The 9,159-nt window shown below is 34.2% G+C and overlaps 1 non-coding gene across 1 annotated transcript; it reads left to right on the forward strand.

Annotated features, from left to right (window-relative positions):
* The first annotated feature begins 2,791 nt into the window (after nt 1-2,791).
* On the forward strand, nt 2,792-2,893 carry LOC116466149 (U6 spliceosomal RNA). The gene has a single exon (XR_004247401.1). It is a non-coding gene; the product is annotated as a U6 spliceosomal RNA (small nuclear RNA).
* Nucleotides 2,894-9,159: the final 6,266 nt, after the last annotated feature.

Genomic DNA, 9,159 nt, shown 5'->3' on the forward strand with positions numbered 1-9,159 from the left:
TTCATCAAAAAAGAGAAAAGATCTCAAATAAACAACCTAATGTTACATCTCAAATAACTAGAAAACTGTAGTTTTGCCAAACTTCACAGAAGAAAGGAAATAGCAAATATCAGAGAAGAAATCTGCCAAATAGAGATAAGAAAAACAATAGAAAAGATAAACCTAAAAGCTGGGTTTTTGAAAAGGTAAACAAAATTGATAAATTTTATCTAGACAAAGATTATACTCATTGGTGAAAAGCTGAAGGCTTTTCCTTTAAGGTCAGGAACAAAATAAAGATGCCTACTCTGGCACCATCTATCCAACATAGTAATAGAATGCCTGGCCAGAGCAATTAGGCAAGAGAAAGGAATAAAAGCCATGCAAATCAGAAAGGAAGAAGTAAAATTATCTCTATTTGGTAATGACATATCATATATTAAAAACTGTTGTTATTTTATAAAAAAGTTAAAACTGACAAATTCAGTAAAGTTTCGTGCTACAAAATCAGAACACAAAAATCAGTAGCATTCCTATATACTAACAACAAACTATCCAAAAACAGAAATTAAGAAAAGAAAATCCCATTTACAATTGCATCAAAATAAAGAAATATAATAAATAAATAAAATTTTAGGAAGTAAATTTAACCAAAGAAGTTGGAGATCTATGCACTGAATACTGTAAATCACTGAAAAATTGAAGAGGACACCAATAAATGAAAAACTATTCCATGTTTTTGGATTGGAAGAATTAATATAGTTAAAATGTCCATACTACCCAAAGTGATATATATATTTAATTCAATTTCTATCAAAACTTCAGTTTATTTTCCACAGATATAGAAAAGAAATCCTCAAATTTGTATGGAACCAAAAAAGAGGAAAAAAATACTGAAATTTGTATGGAACCAAAAAATACCCCAAATAGCAAAAGAAGTCTTAGGCAAAAGGAACAAAGCTAGAGGCATCCCACTTTCTGATTTCAAAGAATATTATGAAGCTAATGGTAATCAAAACAGCATGATACTGGCATAAAAAGACACATCAACCAATGGAAGAGAGTAGAAAGTCCAGAAATAACCCCATGTATTTACAATCCTTTTACTTTTGAAAAAAGTACTAAGAACACACAAAGAGAAAAGGACAGTCTCTTCAATTAATACTTCTGGGAAAACTGGATATGCCCATACAGAATGAAATTAGACCCTTATCTCACAGCATATACTGGCTGCTCTCCATATCTACTGCTTCTGCGTCTGCAGATTCAACCAACTACAGATCAAAAGTATTTGACAAAACTGACAATAAAAATAACAATAGAGCAATAAAAACAATATAAATAAAAAACAATATGGTACAGTATATTAACTATTTATATGGCATTTACTTTATATTATTATAAGTAATCTGGAGATGACTTAAATTATACAAGAGGATGTGCATAAGTTATATGCAAATACTATACCATTTTATATAGGCATATCTCATTTTATTGTGCTTTGCTTTATTACACTTTGTAGATATTATGAGTCTTTTTTATTTTGTGTTTGTTTTTTACAAATTGAAGGTTTGTGGTGACCCTGTGTGGAGCAACACTATCGGCACCATTTTTCCAACATTATGTGCTCATTTCCTGTCTCTGTGACATATTTTGTTAATTCTCACAACATTTCAAACAGTTTCATTATCGCTATTTCTGTTATGATGACCTGTAATCAGTGATCTTCAGTGTTACTATTGTAATTGTTTTGGTGCACCACAAACTGCATCTATATAAGACAGCAAACTTAATCAATAAATGTTATGTGTGTTTTGACTACTCCACTCACTGGCCAGTCTATCATCTCTCTTCATCTCCTCAGCCTTCCTTATTCCCTGAGACACAACAATTTTGAAATAAGACCACTTCATAACCCTACAAGTTGCTGCAACATGGATGGAAATGGAGGGCATTTTCTTAAGCAAACTAATACAGCGGCAGAAAACCACGTTCTCACTTATAAATAGGAGCTAAAAATTGAGTGCACATGACATGAAGAAAGGAACAATAGACCCCAGAGCCTACTTAAGGATGGAGGGTGGGAAGAGGATGAGGATTGAAAACCTACCTGCCGAGTAGTGTGCTTACTACCTGGGTGATGAAATAATCTGTACACCAAACTCCCACAACAGGCAATTTACCCATGTAACAAACCTGCACATGTACCCACTGAGCCTAAAATAAAAGTTGGAAAGAAAAAAACAATGACCTTACAATGGCCTCTAAGTATTCAACTGAAAGGAAAAGTTGCACATCTCTCAATTTAAATCAAAAGCTAGAAATAAAATAAGCTTAGTGAGGAAGGCATGCCAAAAGCTGAGATAGGCTGAAAGCTAAGCCTCTTATACTAGACTTGTGAGTACAAGTTAGCCAAGTCGTGAGTACAAAGGAAACGTTCTTAAAGGAAATTAAAAGTGCTACTTCGGTGAACACAGGAATGATGAAGTGAAACAGCCTTATTGCTGATATTAAGAAAGTTTGCTTAGTGTGGGTAGATCAAACCAGCCACAACATTCCCTTAAACTAAAGTTGAATCCAGAGTGAGACACTAACTTTCTTCAATTCTATGAAAGCTGAGAGGGGTGAGGAAGCTACAGAAGAAAAGTTGGAAACTAGCAGAGGTTGGTTCTTGGGATTTAAGAAAAGAAGCCATCTTCACAACATAAAAGTGCAAGATGAAGCAGCAAGTGCTGATGTAGAAGATGTAGCACATTATCCAGAAAATCCAGCTAAGATTATTGATGAAAGTGGCTACAGTAAACAACAGATTTTGTTCAGCAGCACACATACTGAAACTGGAATGATACAGAAAAAGTTAGCATAGCCCCTGCTAAATGATGTCATGCAAATTCATGAAGTATTTCATATTTTTAGCTATAAAGATACTAGAGGCAAGCCTAGGAAAGACTCTTCTAGACATTGGTCTGGGTAGAAAATTCATGACCAGGGTCTCAAAAGCAAAACAACAAAAACCAAGATAGTCAGATGGTACTTGATTGAGAAGCTTCTGCACAGCAAAGGAACCAATCAACAGAGTGAACAGACAGCCTACAGAATGGGAGAGGATGTTTGTAAACTATGCATCTGACAGGGAACTAATATCCAGAATTTATAAGGAACTCAAACAACTCAACAACACACAGATAACCCCATTAAAGAGTGGCCAGAAGATACTAATAGCTATTTTTCAAAAGCAGCATAATTTTTATACGTTTGTTGGCTATTTATATAAAAAATCTATTGAAAAATAGAAAATTTTCAAATTTTTTTTTTCAATAGATATGTTTCATACAAATAGCCAACAAGCATATAAAAATGCTTAACATTGTTAATCATCAGAGAAATTTAAATTAATGCCACAGTGGGATGTCATCTTACACCAGTTAGAATGGCTATTATATGAAAAGACAAAAAGTAACAAATGTGGTTGAGGAGGCAGAGAAAAGGGAAGGCTTGTGCACTGTTGGTGAGACTATAAATTGGCATAACCTCTATTTAAAACAGTATGAGGATTTATCAAAGAACTAAAAATGGAGCTGCCATTTGATCTAGCAATCACACTGCTGGGTATCTACCCAAAGGAAAAGAAATAATTATACCTATCAATAAGATTACTGCACTCCTATGTTTATTGCAGCACTATTCATAACAGCAGAGATTTGGATTCAACCAAAGTGTCCATCAGAGAAGGATTGAATAAAGACAATGTATATACACACAATAGAATAATATTTGACCATTAAAAATAATTAAATCATGTCTTTGAGGCAACATGGATGGAACTGGAAGCCATTATCTTAAGTGAAACAACTCAGAAGCAGAAAGAAAAAAAAATACTGTATGTTCTCACTTATAAGTGCAAACTAAACAATGTATACATGTGGACATAATGTATGACCTGGAGACTCAGACAAGTGGGGATGGGAAGGGGGGTGGATGATGGGAATTACCTGATGGGTCCAATGTACATTATTTGGATAATGGATACACAAAATACCCAGACTTCACAACTACACAATATAGCCATATAACAAAATTGCACTTGTATCCCTTAAATTTATATAAAACAGGCCAGGCAAGGTGCACTTTGGGAGGCAGAGGTGGGTGAATCACCTGAGATCAGGAGTTCAAGACCAGCCTGGCTCACATGGCAAAACCCCGTCTCTACTAAAAATACAAATATTAGCTGGGCATGGTGGCACACACCTGATAATCCCAGCTACTGGGGAGGCTGAGGCAGGAGAATTGCTTGAACCAGGGAGGTGGAGGTTGCAGTGAGCTGAGATTGTGCCATTGGACTCCAGCCTGGGCAACATGAGCAAAACTCCATCTCAAAAATATATATATACAAAACAAATGAACGATTTTCAGTGGAGACCAAAAAGGCTTCTATTAGAAGAAGATGCCACCTAGAATTTTCATAGGTAGAGAGAAGTCAATACTTGACTTCAAAGCTTCAAAAGACAAGCCAACTCTCTTTTAGGGGTTAATGAAGCTGATGTCTAGAAGTTGAAGCCAATGCTCATTTACTCAAAACTCCTAGAGCCCCTAAGAATTATGCAAAGTTTACTCTGACTCTGCTCTATATATGGAACAATAAATCCTAAATGACAGTACATTAGTTTATAGCATCATTTACTGAATATTTTAAGCTTATGATTGAGACCTATTGCTAAGAAAAAGAGATTCCTTTCAAAATACTAATGCTGCTTGACAATGCACCTAGTCACCTAAAGTACTGATGGAGATGTACAAAGAGATGAACATTGTTTTCATGCCTACTAACACATCTATCCTGTAGCCCATAGATAAAGGAGTAAATTTGACTTTTGGGTCTTCTTATTTAAGAAATATATTTTGTAAACTATAGCTGCCATAGACAGTAATTTCTCTGATGAATCTGACCTAAGTAAACTGAAAATCTTCTGGAAAGTATTCACCATTCTAGATGTCATTAAGAAAATTCATGATTCATGTCAGGAGTCAGTCCAAAATACCAACATTAACAAAAGTTTGGAAGAAGTTTATTCCAACTCTTATGGATTACTTTCAGAAGTTTAAGACTTCAGTGAAGTAAATAACTGCAGATGTGGTAGAAATTGAAAGAGAACTAGACTTAGAAGTGGAGACTGCAGTTGTTACTGAACTAAAATCTCATGATAAAACTTGAATGGATGAGGAGTTGTTTCCTATGGATGAATAAGAAAGTGGTTTCTTGAGATCAAATCTACTCTGGGTCAAGATGCTGTGAACATTGTTGAAATGACCACAAAGGATTTAAAATATTACATAAATTTAGTTGATAAAGCAAACTGTAGGGTTTGAGAGGATTAATTCCAATTTGGAAAGAAGTTTTATTATGGGTAAAATGCAATCAAATATCACATGCTACAGAGAAATGCTTCTGCAAGGAAGAGTCAATTGATGTGGCAAACTTCATTTTTCTTTCGTTTCAAGAAATTGGCACAGCCATTCAAACCTTCATCAACCACCACCCTCATCAGTCAGCAGCCATTAATGTCAAAGCAAGACCCTCCACCAGCAAAACGATTATGACTTGCTGAAGGCTCAAATGATCATTAGCATTTTTATCAATAAATAATTCTTAAATTTAGATATGTACTTTGCTTTTTTAAACCTAATTCTATTGTACACTTAATAAATTATGGTATAATATAAATATAACTTTTATATATACTAGGAACCCAAAAAATTGTGTGACTTATTTGTGATATTTGCTTTATTGTGGTAGCCTGGATCTAAACCAGCATTATCTTTTAGATATGCCTTTAAGAGGGACTTGACAGCCTGTGGATTTTGGTATGTTCAGAGAGTCCTAGAAAAAATCCAATGAATACCAATCTAATGAATTTAATCCCATGAATCCAAGGGACAACTAAACAAAAATCAACTCAAACTGGATAAAATACTTAAATGTAAGACCAGTTATTTTAAAGCTGTTAGGAGAAAACGTGTGGGAAAAGCTCCATGACATTAATCTGGGTAATGATTTCTTGAGAAGCATTCCAAAAGCAAATGCAACAAAAGCAAAAATAGATACATAAGATTACATCACACTAAAGAGTTTCTGCATGATAAAGAAAACAACATAGTGAAGAGACAACCCATAGACTGGGAGAAGATATTTGCAAAGCATACATCGGATAAGGGGTTAATATTCAAAATATATAAGCAACTCAATAGCAAGAAAAAAAATAACCTGATTAAAAATTGAGCAAAGTATCTGAACAGACATTTCTCAAAAAAGACACAATCACCAATAGATACATTTAAAAACATTCAACGTCTCATCATCAGAGAAATGCTAATTAAAACCACAATGAGATATTACCACATACCTGCTAGAATGGCTATTATTAAAAAGACAGACAGATGATAATAAGTGTTAGTGAGGGTGTGAAAAAAAAAGAACTCTTGTACAATGTTGATGGGAATGTAAATTAGTACAGCCATTTTGGAAAATAGTATAGAATTTCTTCAAAAAACTAAAAATACAATTACATGTGTTGCAGCAATCCCACTTCTGAGCATATATCTGAAGACATTGAAATCAATATGTCAAAGGGATAACTACACCCACATGTTCATTTCAGCATGATTCACAATAGCCAATATACTAAAACAACCAAAGTGTCCATCAATGAATGAATAAAGAAAATGTAGTATATATACACAATTGAATATTATATAGCCTTAAAAACACAATAAAATTCTGTCATTTATGACAACATAAATAGAATTGGAGGATAGTATGCTAAGGGAAATAAGCCAGGCACTGAGAGACAAATTCTGTATCATTTTCCTTATATGCGGAATCTAAAAAAGTCAATCTCATAGACGCAGAGTAGAAAAGTGATTACCAGAAGATGGGGGAATGTGGAAGGGATGCAGAAAGAAAAGATGCTAATGAAAGAGTACAAAGTTTCAGACTAGAGATCTAAGTTTTATTGATTCATTGCACTTCTTGGTGACCACAGCTAATAATAATATATTTTATATTTCAAAATTGCTAAAAGAATAGATTTTTAACATTCTTACATAAAAAATGATAAATTTGTGAGGTGATGGATATGTTAATTTGCTTGATTGAATCTTTTAATAATGTATACATAGATTAAAGCATTATGTTGTACTCCATAAATATATACAATTGTTATTTGTTGATTAAAAATAAAATATAAAGAACCAAACCAAGCTAAGACAAAATATATAAACAAAATTTTCTTCAAAGCAGGAAAAAACTTCATTGAAACATATGTACACACACACACCAAGGAAACATTGAAATATTTACTTCCTAAGTTATCCTTTTAATTTCGATCATAAACCCTTAACGGTAATAAAGTGCTTATTTAAACTCAGGAAAGTGGCACTTAAACTTAGGAAATTATTTGTCACTCTTTCAGTTTTTGAATGAGTACAGAGAATAAATTTATTGTCTATCAAATGTGTTTTGCATTGTAATAATATAGTTATCTTACACCATAATGTGCTGGAGAAAATATTGAGAATGACTGTCAGAATATTTTATAGAAGTCTAGGATTTTGAAGGATTTCTGAATTCAAATCCCAAATCTTGCAACTGGCCATGTAGTATTAACTAAACATTACTAACTCTCAGTATAAAAGTGAAAACTGAAAAATGCTAAGTATAGAATTAAGTGGATAATATATAACCTATTTTTAGATAAATCTACTTGATAGGTGTCTAAATAAATTATAACCCATTTAGGACCTACTTATCTTAATATATTCATAAGGATGAATTTGTTTATTATCCAGGATATCTGATTCAGAAGTCATCCTTATCCTCATCCATGGCATCTTAAAGCTACATTAAAGCAATTTCTTGCTTATAGATCGGGCTGCTTGGATAGACTAAGAACTCCTTGTAAGCAGTAACTTTCTTAACCATTTTGGTACTGTAAGCACTTTTTTTGTAGCATTTACAAGTGCTCAGTAACTGTTTCTTGGCCTTAGTAAAAAAGCCTCAACTGATTCTTCAGTGATTTGAAACTCCTAGGCAGATAGTTTAAAAACCCTTTAAAACTTCAGGAGCTTTCTAAGAAACAACCAGAGGAGCAATCCCAACCAAACCAAACCAAATAAAATCAGAACATCTGTGTTCTATTATAATTTGTTCCTAGAAAAGTGGATGCCTCATCTGTACTGAACATAAAGGGGTCTCCTGGCTGGTTCTTCAGAGAATTAAAAAGTTCTACTTCCAGATGACCTGAAGGGAAGGTCAGTAGAGTTGATGAGGTTATTTTAAGACACATTAATATAAAGTAATTTGGAAATATTCAGAAGAAGATGACAAGGTCCATCCCAGGTTGTAGAGGAGAGGACTGGGTTGGACATTCAGATTACATTATTACATGAGCTTTAAATGTCTTGTTAGTACTGTTAAAATTTTTTATGTGTTTTGGTAGATTTGCCTACAGTATACTATCACTATAACTAGTATATTTATTCAATTAATTTCCAAGTGCAAATAGTGATAACATAGCCATTTTATCAGGGATAAACATATTATTTAAAGAACACACGGCCGGGCGCGGTGGCTCACACTTGTAATCCCAGCACTTTGGGTGGCCGAGGCGGGTGGATCACGAGGTCAGGAGATTGAGACCATCTTGGCTAACATGGTGAAACCCCGTTTCTACTAAAAATACAAAAAATTAGCCGGGCATGGAGGCGGGCGCCTGTAGTCCCAGCTACTCAGGAGGCTGAGGCAGGAGAATGGAGTGAACCCGGGAGGCGGAGGTTGCAGTGAGCTGAGATTGCGCCACTGCACTGCACTCCAGCCTGGGCAACACAGCGAGACTCCGTCTCAAAAAAAAAAAAAAAAAAAAAAGAACACACACCTTAACCTAATCATTTGAGTTAATCATTACTCGTGAATTCCTATTACTTGTTATGCTGAATATAAATTTTCATAGATGAAAACTCTCACATAGTGTTTAAGTTCCTAAAAGTACAAGTGAATAATTCTCCAGCAGAGAATGAAAACATTGCTATACAAAATCTGTCCTTTAGTTTCAGATGAACAGAAGCTATTACCTGTGTGCAGAATAGACAAGGAGATTCAATGGGCACCACCTCCTGTACAGCCCA

The sequence above is a fragment of the Hylobates moloch genome, unplaced genomic scaffold (genome assembly GCF_009828535.3).
Source record: "Hylobates moloch isolate HMO894 unplaced genomic scaffold, HMol_V3 SCAFFOLD_3, whole genome shotgun sequence".
Taxonomy (NCBI): Eukaryota; Metazoa; Chordata; class Mammalia; order Primates; family Hylobatidae; genus Hylobates; species Hylobates moloch.